The sequence below is a fragment of the Molothrus aeneus genome, chromosome 5 (assembly GCF_037042795.1).
Source record: "Molothrus aeneus isolate 106 chromosome 5, BPBGC_Maene_1.0, whole genome shotgun sequence".
Lineage (NCBI taxonomy): Eukaryota > Metazoa > Chordata > Aves > Passeriformes > Icteridae > Molothrus > Molothrus aeneus.
This window is the reverse complement of record NC_089650.1, coordinates 4853847-4872679: the sequence shown is the minus strand read 5'-3', so window position 1 is coordinate 4872679 and position 18833 is coordinate 4853847. Positions and strand designations below refer to the sequence as shown.

Below are 18833 nucleotides of genomic sequence, written 5' to 3'. Positions count from 1 at the left end.
AAATACCCTGGGAGAAGCGCATTCCTGGTGCAGGGAGACTCCGCACCCTGCTCGCTGTCCCAGGAATACACGGGCTTGGATATCTAATCCTGGTGTGCTACAGAGCCTTTAAATGCCCGCGACACTGCAAACTCTGCTCGCTAATGCCTTTACACCTGAGAAAACAGCAATTTGTACCTCGAAATGGTCTTGCCCGGTCTCTGCCGGCTCTGGGAATGGGGCAGGCATCAATCCAGGCGGCTGCACTGAGACACAGGGCTAAACTCCAGCCTGGGAAGCAAGTCAGGTGGAGGGGGATGGACTTCTAAAAAATCACAACAAATACAGTGATTTCAGCCTTTTATTTCACACAGTCCAACGAACTGGAGTTTTAAACTACTTAACTTTAGGAGTTTAAAACCACTTAAAAGAGATGTTACATAAACAGCTTCCAGGGGAGAACAAAGTCCATTTGGTTTAATTTAGTCCAAAAATAAAATAATTTTAAATATTAAAACAAAAAGAAAGATCTTGTAAGTTAAGAACTATTGAAAACAACTCACAGCAGTCACAAAGATTGTTTTTGAGGCAGAGACAGCAGAGTCTGGTCAATAATAGGTTAAATTTCATTAGCTGGCACAAGAGACTGAAAGCAGGGTGTTCAGGCTGCCCACCCTCCCCTCCCTGACTGTCCCAGCCAGACACCTGCCAGCTTTTCCTGCTCCCTTCACTCTCTGCTGTCACTGAGATCAGCCCCAGCATCCATGCAGGGATCAGCCAGGGATCCCAAATACCCCCCAAGCCCTGTCCATGGCAGCATGGCCAGAGGGTGGCTGTGCCCCCTTGCCTGCTCCTCAGCAGGATGGGTATTCCTTGAGTCTCCAGATGATCCTGCTCCCAAAAAGGGAGATCGCTGTAGTGGAAAGATGACCCAAATATGCTCAGCAGCAACTATTGGTTGATGAAAGCAGCTTGAGGGTGGGAGGTGTGAGGAGGAAAGCACATGGATGGTTCAGCAGGGACAGGAGTTCTGCTTCCAAATACCTTCAAGGGAGCAATATCAGGGAAGGAAGGGAATTGCTTTCATTTTCTTGTAGTAGTAAACCCCAGCATTAGTTCCATAAAACTGAGTTCAGCCCAGGCAGTTGGAAAACTGGCTCTGTGGTGAGCAATTGGGTGCTAGAGACAGGTTCCCACTGTGGAGCACTGAGGGGGGTTAAAATGCTGTGTGAGGGATCTCAAATAGCTTAGAGCCAGGCAGGGGTCTTGGCAATGCCTGCCAGAGGGCATCAGAGATTTGTAGTGGTTCATCCTTTCAAATCAAATCACATTTGGAAAACACAACCAAAGTCCAGTGCTCAAACACTTCTTTGTGGCTTTTCCACACAAACAATTGCAGACATTGCCAGGAGAGTTTTGTACAGATGTTGCAGGGGTTGGACTAGGAAATAGGTTGGACTAGGAAATAAGCAGGTGTTTGAGATGCTTTGCTCTCTATTAAAATGTGGTGTGTGCTCTGAAAATAAAAAAATCCTGGTGAAATAGGACTACAGCTGCTTTTAGGTGGGATCTGTCTGGACATGAAAGGTGGAAAGAGGGAGAAGAGGACAACCAGGAGCCCCATCTGGGGGGGATTGGGTTTGTCTAGTACTTGCAGACAGCCAAAACCCTGGCTTCAGACTTTCCTGGGAACTGAGGTGTGGTATAGGAAGACTTGGCCTGTCTCAAGAACGAACAGGAATATTACAGTTGTCATTTCCACACCAACACCTCTCCCAGTTTCTTTGCATTCTTCCTGAGGACCAAGTAGCCTGTTTGGAGGTTTTGCAATAGCTCTGTGTCTGTCCACAGGAGCATGATTGCAGTTCCTGCCCAGTTTTGTGTGGCCCCTGGAACAATCTTCAGCTCCCTGGCTCTGGTCCCACGTGCCGCTCAGCCAGGCATCCCCTGCTCCTTCAAACAGCCCAGCTCTTCCTTGGTTTCTGGGCTGGTTCCTAGCCCCTGCTGACCTCTCAGCTGCTGCAGCTGTACCAGCAGTGTCCCAAAGCCCCTGTCCTGGGTGTGTCTGTGCAAGCTGCAGTTGTGCCCTTTCTTTTTACCCAGCTGCACCTCAGAGGCATCTGAAGCTTTAAATAGCTGGTGGCCAGCACTGGGTGCTCACAGCCAGTTCCCCTTGCCTCAGTTTCAGTTCCACGTGTGAGCTGCTTTCCTACAACCCTTTGGAGGCCCTTCAAGGTGACAGGCACCATTCCCAGAGCGTTTCCCCACCTCTCCCTCCTGCCTGTCCCCTGCTGTGGCCACAGCTCCCACCAGCCTGCTCCTGGCAGCAGCAGCAGCACAGGGAGAGTGGGCAGCTCTGGGGGTGCACGAAGGGGGAAGGACCACAGAGGCAGCAGCAATGGGCCTGCAGATGTGTGGTTCTCACTTCATCTTTCAGCTCAGGTCCTGCAGAGTCCCTCCTGCTGCTGTGGAGGGTCAGCTTGCAGTGCAGTGTGCCCCTGCAGCTCCCAGCCCCAGTTAAAGCCTGGCAGTGTGTGGGTGACAGCAGAAGCTAAAAAAGTGCTAAATCCAGCAGAGGCAAGGCCTAGGGGTGATGCAGTCCTGGCTGTGTTTTCTGTGGGGGAAACCCATTTTTGTGTGAGCCAAATGCAAAAACAAGAGCATTTCTGAGAGCACAGAGGGTGGGGCTGCCTTTTAGCTTCCTAGCCTCTCTGAACATGTTGTAATCCAAGCTGCTTGCTGGAAATATCACTGTAAGGCCAGGAAGAGAGGAGTGGAGCTGGGAAATGTGTTCCTAGCTCACCAGTTAGCTATTCCTTCTGTGCCAGCTGCCTCATTTGTGAAATGGAACCAATTCCCTGCCTAGCTGTGATGGTTATTTGCTGTATTTTCTGGTGCAATATCCATGGTCCCTGGGCCAGCAGCTGCTGCAAAGCAAGTCTGCATAAGAGACATCATCTAGTTTGGAGAGGCAAAGCATGAGGTGGGACAAGGGGCAGGAAAACAGCCAGAGCTGGGCAGGTGCACAGGTGAGTGAGGGCAGGCTCTGGAGAGTCCCTCCCTCTGCTGGGGCTGGGTGAGACCACAGTGCCAGTCCCTGCTCTGAAGCAGTCCCACTCTCTGGTTCATGCCTGAAAAATGCTAAGAACATGTAACAGTGCTAAGTGCTGTAAATTATTACTGAGAATAGTCTGTCCTGGGATGTTTGGGGTCATTAAAACCTCCCCACTGGAGTGCTACATAAGCCCTGCTTTGGTCTGGCTGGGCACAGGTTGGTGTTTTTATTTCTTTCCACCCCACTTTGTGCCCAGCCAGCCAAAACCATGGAGCATTTCCCAGCCCAACAGGGACATCAGTGGGATTCCTACAGCAGGGAGAATGCTGCTGTGCCCTGGGTCTTGCTGGCAGCATTGCTCCCCAGTCTACAGCCAAGCTCTGCTCACCCTCAAGGTGCCCCATGCCCCTTCAAAAGCCCTCCCTCCCCTCGGCTGCCTGACCATGTCTCAGGGCATCTGTTCCTCCACTCCTCCTCAGCTGCATCCATAACTATCCAATGATTCAAAATGAATAAGACACTTGAGATGCCACAGGAGCAGGAGCTGCTGATGGAGAGAGCCAGGGAAAGGGCTAAATTCCCAGGTTAATGATGAATCACTCTGGGAGTGGAGTCATTGATTTGTAATCATTGCCTGGCTCCCAGATAGAATAGCCATGAATTCCTCTGACCAGCAACCAAGACAAGGTGCTTTGGGCTGTTCCCAGCACACCTGCAAAAGCTCAAATCCTGCTCACAATAGCAGGGGGGCTCAGAGCTCCAGGAGCCAAAGAGCTCCATCAGCATCTGCCCTCTAAGGAGAGGGGCTCAGCAGTCAGCACACTGTCACTGCTGCTGCTGGAGCTCAGCATGCAGATAAATAAGAGAAACTGCATCATTTCCTTCCAACCTTCCACAGGTGCCCAATTCCCTGCTGCTGTCACCCCACCCTGCAGGCCTGGGAAGGGGAAGCACAAAACCAAGTGAGCTGGTGAGTGTAAACACCCCACTGCTCTGGGGGCAAACAGCAGCCTGCCAAGGGCTGCCAGGGCACGAGCTGAGAGCTTTGGGTGTTTGGGAAAGGGGCTCAGTGCCATCCAAGGCAGGTCCCAAGCTGACACCAAGCCTTCTGTGCAAAGATTCCCAGAGCCTCAAGTCTATTATTTGTATTCTTGTATTCTCTTCCTCTCCTACCCACAGGGACAAAAAGGAGAGCAGACTAGGCGACCAAAACATCCTGGATTAGTAAGTGTACTTGACTCTCTCTCTGGGGAATGACTTTAGGGAGGGTGGAAGCCCAGTGCTACCATGGGAAGTGTTTTCTTGCTTTTTGCATTAGTCATGTCAGGTTTCCTGCCCAACCTATGGTGTCTGTCCATCCCTAGGCTGTGCTGGGGGATGGATACACACGGGTTAGAGTGCTTTTGGAAGAATTCACCCTAGCATAAAAGCAGGCAAAATTCCTGTTCCTAGGAGCTATATTCCATATAAACATCCTCCCCACTCCCAGCCTCCTACTCCTCCCACCCGACTTCCCCAAACAGAAGCAAAAGCCAACCATGTCTCTGTCCTTATCCCTCCACCTCTGTCCCTGGGGTCCATCACAGAGGATCTGAGTTCATCTGTGGTCACTCTGCAGCTGTGAGCATCCCCCTGACCTCTGCCAAGACATCCTGTCTCTGCATGTCAGCCATCCCCTCATCTCCCTGCCTCTCCATTTCTCTGTGTCTGCATCACCCACAGGGCTCCACCATCACACACACCTCAAACACAATCAGTAAAATGTGCAAGGCCTTGCAGGGACACTGAACCATGTTTCTCTCTCTCTCTCTCTCTCTCTCTCTCTGACCCCAGCCTCTCATGGAAGTCTCACCAGAAGAGACATTTTACATTGCATCCCAGAGCTATCTTATACTCTAAGGCTCCAGAAATATTTTGGAAGAGAGGATAGCAAGGGCTGGGGAGCAGATCAGCAGATACACTGACCTTCAGCTGCTCAGGAGTCACCCCATTTTGCATGGTTTCTTTTCCTCCTGTGCATGAGACAAGCAAGTCAGCATTTAGAACGGGTTTATACTAAAAAATTAACAGTAGTGAGGAGCATTTGAGTTAAAACACGACTGGCCAAAAGTGCCTGCGTTGTAGCCAAGCTTCATCCTGCCTAGGCAAACATCCAAACTTTATTAAAGCCTTGAGATGTCAAAACAAGGCTTCTGCACAGTTCCCTTTAGAGGTACCTCCATGCACCATGCTGCAAATGCAGACACTGGCTTCAAGCCAGTCAGCACTAGCAGCCCTGCCAGCAAAACCTCATTCCCCCAAGCTCCTTAGGCAGGGCTGTGCTCTGCAGGGATTTGTGTTGCTCTCAGCTGTGGCAACACCTGAGCAACAGAGTTTAAAGCAAGGTGAAGGGTGCTCATCCCAGCAGGGTACACCCTAAACAGCAGAGCCCAGCCACTTGTGATGGTTACAGACAAAGCTCAGGACATTTCTGGCATGCCTAGACTTGTTCATCCCGTTCTTCAGAGGCATTTCAGCCCAGCCCAACACACTCCTGTCCCCTCCCAGCCTTACCCTGCAGGTAGTGATTGGTACAATCTCACCTTTGGTTAAATCCCTGCATCTCCCTGAGAGATGCTCTTCCCCTAAAGCACTGCAGCACTGCCTGCCTCATCACAGCCAGCAGCCAAGTCCCCAGGGCACCCACCCTAACAGGGTGACAAAGGCATGGAGCACACAGCCAGGGCCACTTTTACAAGACCTTCAGCAATAAGCTGCAATGAGATCACTGAATTCACAAAGTTCAGGCACAGACTGAGACTTTAGGGAGGCTTGTGGCGTCTTTGACCCAAACAGCCCATGTCTTTTGGTAGCCATGAGAATGCAGCTACTTTTCAGCCCACCCTAGGGGCTGAAACAAAGAGCTCAAGTCCACCTTGTTTTAATGCTGGTGAGCAAGCCTTGTCTCTTGACACTGCCAGCTCTGAGAGTGGCTCTGTGCTGTTCCCAGCTGTGGGAGCCAGCTCAGCTGCAGGGCCCAGCCCACCCTGGCACCCCAGTGCACAGCCAGCACAGCCCTTCAGAGTGGCTGTTGGGGAGCCATTATTCACAGAATTCACAGAATTCACAGAATGACCAGGTTGGAAGAGACTTCAAAGATCATTGAGTCCAACCCAGCCCCAACACCTCAACCTGGCACCCAGTGCCACATCCAGGCTTTGTTAAACACATCCAGGGATGGTGACTCCACCACCTCCCCAGGCAGCCATTCCAGAACTTTATCACTCTTTCTGTGAAAAACTTTTTCTTAATATCCAACCTGTATTTCCCTTGGTGCAGCTTGAGGCTGTGTGCTCTGGTTCTGTCAGTTCCTGGAGAAAGAGCCCAGCCCCACCTGACTGCAAACACCTTTCAGGGAGCTGTAGAGAGTGATAAGGTCACCTCTGAGTCTCCTTTTCTCCAGGCTCACCATCTGCCTGAAATTCCACTTTCCCATGGCCTCCTTCAGTTGGAGATTTTGGTGTGTGGCACAAGGGTGCAGGAATGCTGCTGCCCATTCCTGCTTCGAATTATAATCTGGGAGAGCTTCTTCCTTTCTGTTCTGCCTGACCAATATGTCCTCTGCAGACACAGGGTCACTCTTTCCTGCTGTGGTTTCAATCTGCCAGTCAAAACTACAGGCACCATCAGGGATGTAGGCATAAATCAGGGTGTGACCTGTGAGGGCAGGCTCCATGGGGGAAGGTGAGCCTGGAGCTGGGGGTGGCAGAAGGCAGGGGTGGGGCAGTGACAGAGGTGCAGGCACACAGTCCCCAGGCAAGAAGAGCAGAGCAGATCTGGGGATGGCAGCCAGGCTCAGGCACAGCCCAGTGACTGCCAGGCCAGCCCACGGTGACGAGACGGACCCAAGGTCAGCTCAGGGACTGAAGTCCACAGGCCAAGGTCCACACAAACAGGGTCCATGGCACAGCTGTAGGGGCAAGGCAGCCCAGCTGGGGAGCAGGGGAGAGACCTCAGCCAGGGAGCAGCCTGACAGGCCCTTACCAGGGCTTTTTACAGAGCTTTCCTGCAGAGCTCTCTTGGACACCAGGCATTTGTGGGATTATCTAAGCCAGCCCTGAACCCAGGCAGTCAAGCCCCCAGGGGATGATCTCAGAGCCCTGGCAGCAGCTACCATGCTGTGTGAGCCTTCAGAAGGCAGGTGGAGATGCAAGGGATGAATATAATCTGCTGCCAATCCCCAGGCTGGGGCACCACAGCTCCTCAAATGCTGATGGAAACAGCAGTGGGCATTTTAAAGTGAAAGGTCTTTAGCAGACAACCCTCTGCCTTCTGCAGCAGTGAATTTCTCCACTTCTATAATGATAACATGGAAAGAATGTGGAAATTTGCTGTTAAGAAAGGGAGCAAATAGTGACATTGTAAACTGCTTAAAAATAGCTGTTTTAACAAAGTTGTGAAACCGAGCTGGGACAGAAGTGCTGTGCACAGGAGGGAGCACTGTCTCAGAGATAATATGTGTGTACTCAGACCTTCTTAAGTTAAAACAATATTCAGATTTTCACTCTGAAGAGGGAGAACTATCAGCCAAACCAAGCTTCTAACTGACCAGTGGTTCTGGTATTTTCTGTTTGTTCACCCTGCTATGAGTTGACCTGAACCAGATCCTGTCTGCTTCTCTTTCAGGTGTTCCAAACCCACTTCTGGGAGACAGCAGGAAAGATGAAACACTCAGCATCCTCACCAGTCCCTGAGGAGGAGAGATGGCTAGCAGCAACCAGCACCTTTTCTGGACCAAGATGATGATGTTTCAAGGTACAGAAGTGTGCTAGGCTCACATTTTAGCCTAAATAGCTGTAATTCACAGCATGGGATGGGGGCCAAAGAGAATTCACTGAGTCAGTCAGGCTCTCCAGCAACCTGGCAGCTCCTTGGTCCACAGTGGAAATTAATCACTGAGCTCAGGGAAGCACATCTTAAATGAAAAAACCAAACAACACCAACTTTGCTGAGGCATCACCTTAAATGGAAAAATCAAACTATGCACATCCAGCCTGTTGGAATGACACTGTAATTAAAACTTAATGAAAAGTGCCATTTATCAATGAGCTTTATTAACCTTGTCTAAAACCATTTGGACAAATTAAAACTCCTCTTGGTCTTTTCCTGCCACACTCCTGCTAAAAGCGGCGAGTCACGAAACAAATCAATAATGCTGGCCACATTGGTTCTTTGTTCAGGGCAGGAGAAAGCCTTGCTGCTGGAAAGCTTCAGCTGGCATGGCTTCAGCCAGGGGGATGCTGCTCCTGGCCTCTGCCAGGGCCCCTGCTGGCAAGCCCCAGCAGAGATTGCCAGGGTACTTACATGGGCACATAAAGAATGCTCCCAGAAGCGCTGCGGGGACCAGCTGTCCCACCCCGGGGGACACTTCCAGGTTATTTGCATGAACAGATATCAATCTATGCCCCAGAGAGCTCTGCCAAGGCCCCTGCTGGCACACAGCAGGGGCTGTGCCAGGGTACTCACCCAGCACAAGGGCTGCCACACACCCTGTGTGTGCCCCTTGCAGGGTGCTTCTGGCACTGCCCCTCCTGGGATCAGAACCACGCAGGGCCCTGCATCCCTGCTGGATCCCTTTCTGCTGTTCCTCAGCTCTGGAAAGCAGAAGCACTGCCAGACCCTGAGCTCTTCCCTTCCCTCCCCTCACCCAGCTGTGTCTGTCCCTCTCCAGCCCCACGACAGCTGAGCAGCTCAGCACTGTGCCACCTGCTCCCCACCTCCAGCATATCCCCCTGCAAATCTCAGGCACAGCCTCCCCAGGGATGCTCAGAGCTTTGCCTCTAGTGCTTCACCCTCCTCCTGCAAGGCTCCAGCCCCACTCAAGCTGTGTGCAGTGGCCAGGAAAGAAGTGGAAGCCTTGGAAGGAACTAAATCCACCTGGCTGAGGCAGGCTCACAGGGGTTGTTTGCCTTGCTTAGGCTGCAACCCTCGTGCTTGCCCTGGGGTCCTGCTGTGCCTGGGGCAGCTCTTCTCCCCCTTCACTCCTCTGCTGTGCTTGGCAGCACTTGTGTGGAAACCACTGAGAGTGTGGATGTTGGGGAGTAACTCCAGTGGTTCTCACACAATCAAGCTGCCACCAGGCTGGGCCCTTTTTGGGTGCTGATAAACCCTTATTCTCTGTTCCAACCCAGGGGAATTGTGTCACTGGGCCAGCAGCCCTTCAGCAACTGCAGGTGGTATGTGCACAGTGCAGGGGTGTTCAAACAGGTAAAGCACTTTAAGAGAGAAAACATTTAGGAGCTTTCTCTTTGGAAGTGCCACTGCTGCAGCAGAGCCAGTGAAATCAACCTCTGTGAGAAATTAATAAAAGGAAAGTTTGCCTTTCTGCTTCCCACCTAGGTAGTTAAGCTGTGGAACTTGCTGGCCCAAGACATTTGTTTAAGGCAAAGGATTTTTTTTGCACCTTTTCATAAGTGCCCCACACAAGCCCTTATGGGGGGTCAGGGCTCAGTGGACACCACCCCTCCAACCTTGCATTGCCCTTAGGACTGGTCAGGATTACAGGGGGCATATTTGATGCTCAGCAGTTTAAACAAAATAGAAAAACTGATTTGATAAGACTAACTCTTGCTCTCCTCTAGATCTTTGTTTTTGCATCATGGGCAAGGACACAAAAATCTTCTGTAGGTATGAGCAGGAGAGCATCCCTACTGATGAAACACTTCCCACACTCCACCGGGAAAGGTTGAATTCAGCTTTGGCAAGCAGGGCTTGCATCACTAGCAGCCTTTGTTACTTTAATTATAGCTTTTAATATTGCCTATAAAAATGTTTGAGACCTGCTGAACTCTTTTCTGAATCCTGCTGAGACCCCTGGGCTCCATCACACATGGCAGAAGCACATTCCATAGGTAAATGTGCACAGTGTGAAAAGGGACTGCCTCCAATTGCCCTCATATGATTTCTAATGTAATTGAATATCTCTGGTTTTCACACAATGAAACCCAGAGATGAGTTCCCAGTGAATCTTTTTGAGCTGCTCATTCTTTCATGGAGCTTTATCAAGCTGCAACCACAATGACTTTTACCCAACTCTGTCTGGAGACTCTGCTTTTGTTTTTACTGTGGGTTCTGCTTCCTATTTGCATTTATAATTATAAATAAGTACTCTGTCTAGTGTCAAAAATAAGTTCCTGATGCTCTTACCTTTCCTGCACTTTGGGTTTGTCAGTTTTCTTGCAATAGCAATGCCAGTGTAGGAGATTGATCTGAAGTGTTAGTGAGCAAAATTTGCCATGTTGATAAGTGCATATGAAGAGAAAAACCCCACTAAAGCCCCAGGCCTCCTGTTTAGTTTGCAGGGTTGCAGAACATAAAAATCCCTCCGTGTTTAATAAATTGAGCCAATGTAGTCCAGAGCAACTAAGAGACAGATGTGGAACCCTATGATGCCAGCACTACAGACTCCCTTTTCAAGCTAGAACAATACTTTAAAATGAACAATTCATTACTCAGATCTGTGAAAAGCAAACGAAGCTCAGCCTTTCCTAACCTTGACATTTTCCAGACTACTGGCCAAATCCATGGGTAGAACATTTCATGTTGGTAAAATAGAGGAAATAAGGCAAGAACTGTTTTTCTGCTGTCAGTCATGGTTTAAAATATAATAAGATAAAAGCTTTATTTTGTTTTAAGTGTTCGAGTCACCAAAGGAAGCAAATGCACATCTTGATTTTATACAGAACTTGCTCTGTAGGATGGCACTGTCTTTAAAGGTGGTTGAGCTTCCTGCTTTCTCCCTCTATTTGAGGTGGGTTTTTTTAAAACAGTAGTTTCAAGGAATTTGTTTGCACTAATTCACTCTTCACAAACATTAAAGCCTTTCATTTATCTCTGAGATCCTTTGTCAAAATTGTCTGGCTGTGAAGAGCATAAGAGTTTGCTTCTAACAGGAAAAAAGGTGTGCAGTTGTCTTGTCTGTATGTCTCTGCAGGAAATGAGCCCAAGAATTGAACTGTGGCCTGGGTCAGTGTTTTGTGTTCCCTTGAGTGCAAGGCTTCTCCATTAAAGATTTTTCCCTTTCTTCTAACATGGTTTGTTAGCTTTCTAAAAGGAGACCTAAGGATGTGACTTAACCTTGCAGAAGGAAGGAAACCTCAAATTCAGGCTGTTCTCCCATTCTGAACTTAACAGCAAATCTTTGCAGAGGGTCCAGTATTCTTGCTAAGTCAATGCAGATATTTTTTTTTTACTGTGTATGGAAAATAGGGAATGCTTGGCTATGTGTGAGTGTCCCTTGCTTTATGGAAAAGACATTTGCTTAATGACATCTTGCTTGTAAGTAAAACACAACAGCAACCTACATGATTTCAATCATTTCAGTCCAAAGGAGTATAAAATCCCCTTCTTCCCTCCCCACCTTTCTTAGGATGTGGGACAAAATCCTTGTTGATACACAGCGGAGGATTGGTCCCCATGGCAGGTGGCTGCTAAGGACTTCTGGGGGTGCTGGCTCTGGCCCTGGGATTGGGGTCCCCTGGGATGGAATGTAGGGAATGTCCCAGTCTGGCCCCAACACCCTCCCTGACCCCTCATGGGATGGGGAAGGTTTGAGGGGCTGAGGGTGGCAATGCCCTGGGCTGGAAATTTTGGCCAGTTCCCAGAGCAGGGGGGATATGGATGGCAGTGAGACTTGTGCAAGGTGATCAGCAGGACAGAACTCCTCTTCTCTAAGGAACTACTGAACTGGGATTATTCAGCCTGGAGAAGGCTCTAGGGAGAAGTTATTGTGGCCTTTTAGTACTGAAATAGGTTTTTATAAGAAAGATAAAGATAGAACACATTTTTAGTGGGGTATGTTGTGATGGGACAAGCAGTACTGGTTTTAAACTAAGACTAAATTTAGACTAGATAGTAAGGAATAAGTTTTTTTATGGTGAGGAACAGGTTGCACATGGAAGTTGTTGATTCCCCATCCCTGGAAACATTCAGGGTCAGGTTGGATTGGACTCTGAGCAGTATGATGTAGCTGAAGGTCTCCCTTGTCATTGCAGGGCAGCTGGAGCTGAAAAACCTTTAAAGGCCCCTCCCAACACAAACCTTTCTGTGGCTGTGTGACACACTCCCCTTCAGAGGGCTGGCTGGCCCAGAATGCCTTTCTGATATGGCTTATCTCTGCTGAATGACACCACAAAATCCCAGAGTATGAGGCACTGTGCATCTCCATTTCTAATAGAGCCTAAAACTGGCCACGGTAAAGGCTTTATGGCTCTGAGTGTTCCCTGTCCTGATGCAGTCCCCAAAGACACAAACCAGAGGAAGGCTGAGTGAAAGCAAAGTGCAACCATTAGTAAGTTCATTCACCAGAAGGCCATTTGCATGTCCTATTGCAATTGCTGCTCCACTTAGCCACTGCAGGCTGTTTGGGCTGCCAGGGTCTGCTCACTGCCATAACTTAACACCCTCTTTGCTGTGTGTTTGGTCCCTGTCCTGCCCAGTTCTGCCTGTTATGTGACATTTTCTGCCAAGCAGCGTTAGTGCATTAGCCACTTTTCAAATGATTGCTTCCCATTGGGCAGGGTCTCTTCAGACAGGAGGATGGAGACACGAGCCTCTCAGCTCCAAAGAGATTTTTCCTCTCTCCAGTTAGTGGTATTCCCTGAGCCCTGCTGATGAAAGACACAGATGTGTTTGCAGAGGAGGAGCTCTCAGTGCCTGCCTCATTCCCCAGAGCCCTCTTCAACCAGTTTGATGTCTAAGTGGAAGGGAAGAAAATAAGCTGACAGTGGGGTTACCACCCAGATGATTTTCTGAATTGATTAGCTGCTTTTTCACAGGTCTCAGAGCCGCACAAACAGCCACCTCCTTGGATCTCCCCAGCTAAGTAATGACCTGGGCTAGGAGAGCCCTAGAGAAAGACCAGCCATAATGATGTGCTGCTTCCTGTGAAAGAAACAAAGAAAAAGCCAGGGGAAAACAACACGAAGGGAACTCAATAACAGCTAGAAAGAGGCAAGGGAAATGCAGCTTGCAAGAGAGAGGTGAAAAAGAAACACCTTTCAGCAGTGGCTGAAATTTGTAGGTGAAGGGCTGGGCAGGCAAAAGACAGCTCAGACCACAACTTTTTGAGGTCAAGCCTCTGAGCACAGGGCAGGCTCCTCAGCAGCTGAAGGCCTTCTTTGGGTGTGTTATGATAGAGGTGATGTTGTAATAAAACCCAGATCCCTTCGAGCTGTCACGTTCTGGCCAGCCCACTGCCACACATGGGACAGCCAGAGCAGCCTTAGAGCTCTGGCCACTACCTCCCTGACCAGCACCACCTCCTGCCCTGCACCCCAAACCTTCCCTGACCAGCACCACCTCCTGCCCTGCACCCCAAACCTTCCCTGACCAGCATCACCCCCTGCCCTGCACCCCAAACCTTCCCTGACCAGCACCACCTCCTGCCCTGCACCCCAAACCTTCCCTGACCAGCATCACCCCCTGCCCTGCCCCCCAAACCTTCCTGACCAGCATCACCCCCTGCCCTGCACCCCAAACCTTCCTGACCAGCATCACCCCCTGCCCTGCACCCCAAACCTTCCCTGACCAGCACCACCTCCTGCCCTGCACCCCAAACCTTCCCTGACCAGCACCACCTCCTGCCCTGCACCCCAAACCTTCCTGACCAGCATCACCCCCTGCCCTGCACCCCAAACCTTCCCTGACCAGCATCACCTCCTGCCCTGCGCCCCAAACCTTCCTGACCAGCATCACCTCCTGCCCTGCACCCCAAACCTTCCTGACAAGCATCACCCCTGCGCCCCAAACCTTCCCTGGCAAGCATCACCTCCTGCCCTGCACCCCAAACCTTCCCTGACCACCATCAACCCTGCACCCCAAACCTTCCCTGACCAGCATCACCCCCTGCCCTGCACCCCAAACCTTCCCTGACCAGCATCACCCCCTGCCCTGCACCCCAAACCTTCCTGACCAGCATCACCCCCTGCCCTGCACCCCAAACCTTCCCTGACCAGCATCACCCCCTGCCCTGGGCTCCTGCACCCCAAACCTTCCCTGGCAGGCGATTTCAGCCCCGCTGGGCACGGTCCGTGCTGCAGAACCTCCCACCAGCGCTGCCCTCCATTCCCAGGCTGTTGCCGGGTGGGAACTGCAGGCAGCAGCGCTGGCTCTCGGTTGTCAGTCCGGCTGGCTGTCTGTCTGTCCGCGGTCTTGTGCCCCAATGGCAAAACCCTCTGGGATGTGCAAACGGGAGGGGCCAGGGCAGGGCAGGAGTGCCCAGCCCAGCAGCTGTAATTGCTCCGTTTCTCCCAACATTCCTGCTGGGGAAGCCTCTCCTTCAGCATCCTCGGGCAGCAGCACTGAGAGGAAGATGCATCACGGGTGGGGAGGGAGGCTGAAGCCCCTGCAGAGCACTTTGGGGTCCATAAGTGTCCCCCAGAATGGCCCTGGGCAGAGTGCAGGCTGTGCCACACTCTGCTGAGGTGGGTGAGTTGTGCAAGTGGGGGGGAGGCTTGGGCTGGCCTTTGAAGGATTTAGATCACACATTGAAAATCTGTCTTTGAATGGGAACAAATGGTCCAGCCTTCCTTATCTTTTACTCCTGCCTCCTTCTCATGCCACGGAATAATACAGATTAGAAGAGTGCTGTGGAGCCTCCTCCCTCTGCTCTTTCCTATCTGTGCTGTGCTATCCTGACAGAGGTTTTTAACTTGACCACAAGGAAGGAAAAAAAAAAAACAAAAAAAAACCAAAAAACCCCAAACAAAACAAACGAACAAAAACCCAAAAAAACAAACAAAAAATCCAACAAAAAAACAAAAACAAAAACAAAAAAAAAAACAAACAAAAAAACCCAAAAAAACCCCAACCCCAAACAAAAAAACAAAATAAAAAACCCAAAAAAACAACAAAAAAAAACCAAACCAAAAACAAAACACAAAAAAAAAAAAAAAACCCCAAAAAACAAAGAAACAAAGCTAGAAATAAACCCTACAGCCCCTATATTTCCTCTGCAAGTGCCCCAACCCAGAACTGCAGCCTGCTGCTCTCAGTGCTTCTAATTAGCTAAGCAAGGCAGGCACTCATTATTCCCACCTGGGTCACTCTGCAGCTGGGAAAGGGAGCCTTAACCCCCACATGGCTCCAGAATAAATAGGTGAGAGGTGGATTTGTGCCCTGTGCCAGCCCCTGCTGGCAGCAGGGCCCTGGGTGCCTTTGGGTGGTGGTGCTGGCAGGGATGTCCTGCAGGAAGGGTGGATGTGCTGGTTCTGCTCCTCTGCAGAGATTGGAGGTGCTCTCAGCTCAGATTTGGAGAGGCACCTTGTGAGGGGCAGATATTTGTCCCAGCACTGCAATTTTAGCTGTTCTCGTGCTGTGAGTGCCTTGCTGGTGTGGCTCTGAGGGCAGATCTCTGTGGGGAGACAGGGAGGCTCTGGCACTGTGGGTATGGCTGCAGTGACAGAGTTTGGCTTGACACTGATCTGCTGTTTCATAGCCATAACTTCAGAAACAGCTGAGCAAATGCATCTGCCAGCTTAATTTTAAAAATTAGATGTGGGTTTTTTTTTGCTAAAGGTATGGCATAAGGCATAAGTGAACACCAGAACTATTCCCTGTGCTATCACACAACTATTTCTGTCCTTCCAGATCAAGTTTTTCTCAGATCAGCTGTTTTATTCAGCTGTGGTTGTGCATCAAACCCCAGTGGTAGAGCCCAAGGTGGTGGGTAAAACACATACATGTGGAACAAATCAGTCTCAGGCAGTTTGTAGACTTTAAGTAAAGGCACTTACAGGCTGGATTCACCCAAAATGGGCAGGTGGAATAGGTTTTAGAACAGGAATAAGTGTTTGATTCCTTATTAAGTTCATTATTATTTTTAGGAAATTGGTACTAAACCATAAAAGGCACCTCCCTAGGAAATGACAAGAGAAGGATGGGAGTATCTGCCCTGCCTGGAGACAGGAGCTGGTGAACAACACTGAGCACTGGTGAGTCCTCAAAAACAAATCTGCCTCTGTGCTTCCCCCTCTGTTACAAACAAACAGCACAGCCAACAGCAGGAAAAGGATGGGGAGTACCTAAAATACTTCTTGACTCTGACCCTGCAGAGTTCTGCCTTCCTCTGTGTCCCCAGCCCCAGGTGGGAGGAAATTTGGAGCTGTGGAGGCTGGCATGAAGGACGCCCTGTGAGAACTGGGATTTTGAGGCAGAATGATCACTGATACTAACAGCACTAAAAAAAACCCCAAAGGATACTATTTTTGCTAGCTCTTTCCCTCCTGTATTTTTTTTTCTCAGCTGGATCAAAGGAATTAGTTTGGCTGGTTTCTCTTTTATTTCAAGTCATCTTTGCTTTTCTTTCTGTTTGTTAATCTTCCCCAGGATGGTCTTCAAAGTTGGGGTTGGAAAGGCTGCAGGGGAATTTTGGTTGTCTGGTTGGTTTATAATTAATATCACTGTTGTAATGGTATCTGAATGTTTTGCTCAATGAATTTTTGCTTGGATTTGCTTTCAACTGGATTTCTATGATGCTGCTTTAGACAAATGGTAACCCTCTCTCATGGGAAAGGAAAAACAGCTGAACAAAGTATTTGCTTTGGAAAGATGAGGGTGGAGTTGTGATGGCTGTTCAGAAACTCTGAATTAGAAAGGGAACTGATAAATCCTGCACCATAGATCTCCCACCCGAGGTGGGTGAGAGAGCACTTCTCTACCACATCCCTCTGTGCCCAAACACTACCAAGGAGATTTTAACCACCAGGACTGGCTAAAATCTATGTACAACATTGCTTCTGAGAAAATAGGATCCCTGAAAACTCCATCCCCTTCCCTCCCCAAATGCACATTTTCCCTGTGGAAACTGAGCTCTCCCCCCATGGAATCTAGGTAAGGTTGCACATTTTGTGTCACTGGTAGGAGCACAAACACTAGCTGAGTGTTTGTGGTGGCAAGAGGTGGTGGGAGGATTTGCTGTTTGCCTGATGTGCTGGTTCTCTGATTGCAGTTCCTTAGCCCCCTCAGGCTCAGCTGTGGCTCACTGCCAGGATTTGATCATATTTTCAGGACAGGATGAATTATGTTTTATTGCTTCATATAACAGACCAGTATCATTTAGGATGGAAAAGACCTTTATGGTCATCAAGCCCAAGCATTACCCAGCACTGCCAAACCATGTCCCCAGTGCCACATCTACATGTCTTAAATATCTCCAGTGCTGGTGACACAGCCACTTCCCTGGGCAGCCTGTTCCAGTGTTTGACAGCCCTTTTGGTGAAGAAATTTTTCCTAATATCCAATCTGAACCTCTTGAGGAACAACTTGAGGCTGTTTCCTGTTGTTATATCGTTTGTTACCTGCGAAAAGAGACCAACACTCACCTTGCTACAGCTTCCTTTCTGGTAGTTGTGGAGGGTGATAAGGTCCTCACTGAGGCTCCTTTTCTCCAGGCTGAATACCCTTAGCTACTCCTCATAAGGCCATTCTTTGTGGGAGGGAGGGGATGTGCCCTGTAATTTAGTGACCATTCATTCTAAATGAGAAGGTTAATAGCTTGGCCACTTCATATTTTAACCCTAAGCTTTTCCCCCTCTCTAATTGTAAAGCATAATAGGTTTTATTTCCATATGGCTGTTCCCTGTGGGGCTCTGTCTGGATGTATCAATCAAAGCCTTCCTGGCACATTTTGGGGCTTGGGGGCAGATTCTGCCCTCAGGAGAGCATGTAGTAGGATCACCCAGCTGCCAGCAGAGTCACCCCGTTTTTCCTGCACTGCTGGGAGCAGGCAAGGCAGAGGTGGCCACTCAGATAGCTGCAGCATGGTTGGGTGCTGAGGACTTTGCAAATGGGATTGTTGATCTGGGTGATTAACTTGGAGTGGCTGGGTGTTTCTGGTGCCATGGTCTAGCAGGGCAGGCAGTATCCTGGGGGCTGGGGCACACAGACAGAGCTGCTGGCATTCATCCCTCTCCTCCCAGCAGGAAAATGAGGCTTAGGCATGAGGGTGAACCAGGAAACCCACACCTTGAAAGCTGTGAAGTGCAGAAGGAATAAATCAGCTGGCCCTTCTCTTGCCAATTTCTCCTTTCTCCATTGCCTGTTTACTTGTATTTTCACTGGGTCACGGGTTTGAAACAAGCCAGTGCTTCCACAGGCACAGCCGTTCCACCACAGGCAGGTGGTTTGCAGCAGGATCCTCATCTTGAACTCAGGGAAAAGCAGAAGTGCACTGGCAGAGCTCTCTGGGGAGCTGGGAACAGGAACCTAGAGGTTCTTCTGGCCAACACTGTGATGTGTTTATCAGATCTCTGTTCAGGAGCCTGCAGCATCCTTCCTGCCTAACTGTAGTGATATCCTGCTAGCATGGGAACCTCTGGAGCTGAGGCTCAGGTGTTGGGTGAGAGCTGCTGAAAGTGGAGGAGTCAGTGGATGACAGGGCCACTAACAGTGCAAGCAGGTCTCTTCTTTCCACTTCTGCACTGCTGGTTTAAACTGGGCTGGTGACAGAGAGAGCTGAGCAGCCACTGTCACTGTGTGGCTGCATCCAGCCCTGGGGAGGCACTGAGCTGGTTTTCTGAGCTGAGTACCAGGCTGAGGTACAGGGGTGTGCTTCTGGTGACTTGGAGGATGAAGGTGATACCTGCAAAGTGTAAAGCCATTTCCCAGCCCCTGTGGAAATGCAGTGGGAGGAGCAGCCCCTGCCTCCAGTTGCTGGAGAGGCTGGGGTGAGAAGGGGTGCAGACAGCCCCCATCCCACTTTCAGCATCTCAGGTCTTTTCTAACAGCCCCTAGGTTCAAGACTGTGCTCCTGTGGGCATTC

The 18833-nt window shown here is 49.9% G+C and overlaps 1 long non-coding RNA gene across 1 annotated transcript; it reads left to right on the top strand.

The window, feature by feature from the left end:
- Window positions 1–7728: 7728 nt before the first annotated feature.
- Window positions 7729–16255, top strand: LOC136556409 (uncharacterized). The gene is made up of 3 exons (XR_010783675.1): window positions 7729–7828; window positions 15898–16005; window positions 16126–16255. It is a non-coding gene; the product is annotated as an uncharacterized lncRNA (long non-coding RNA).
- The last annotated feature ends 2578 nt before the right edge of the window (window positions 16256–18833 follow it).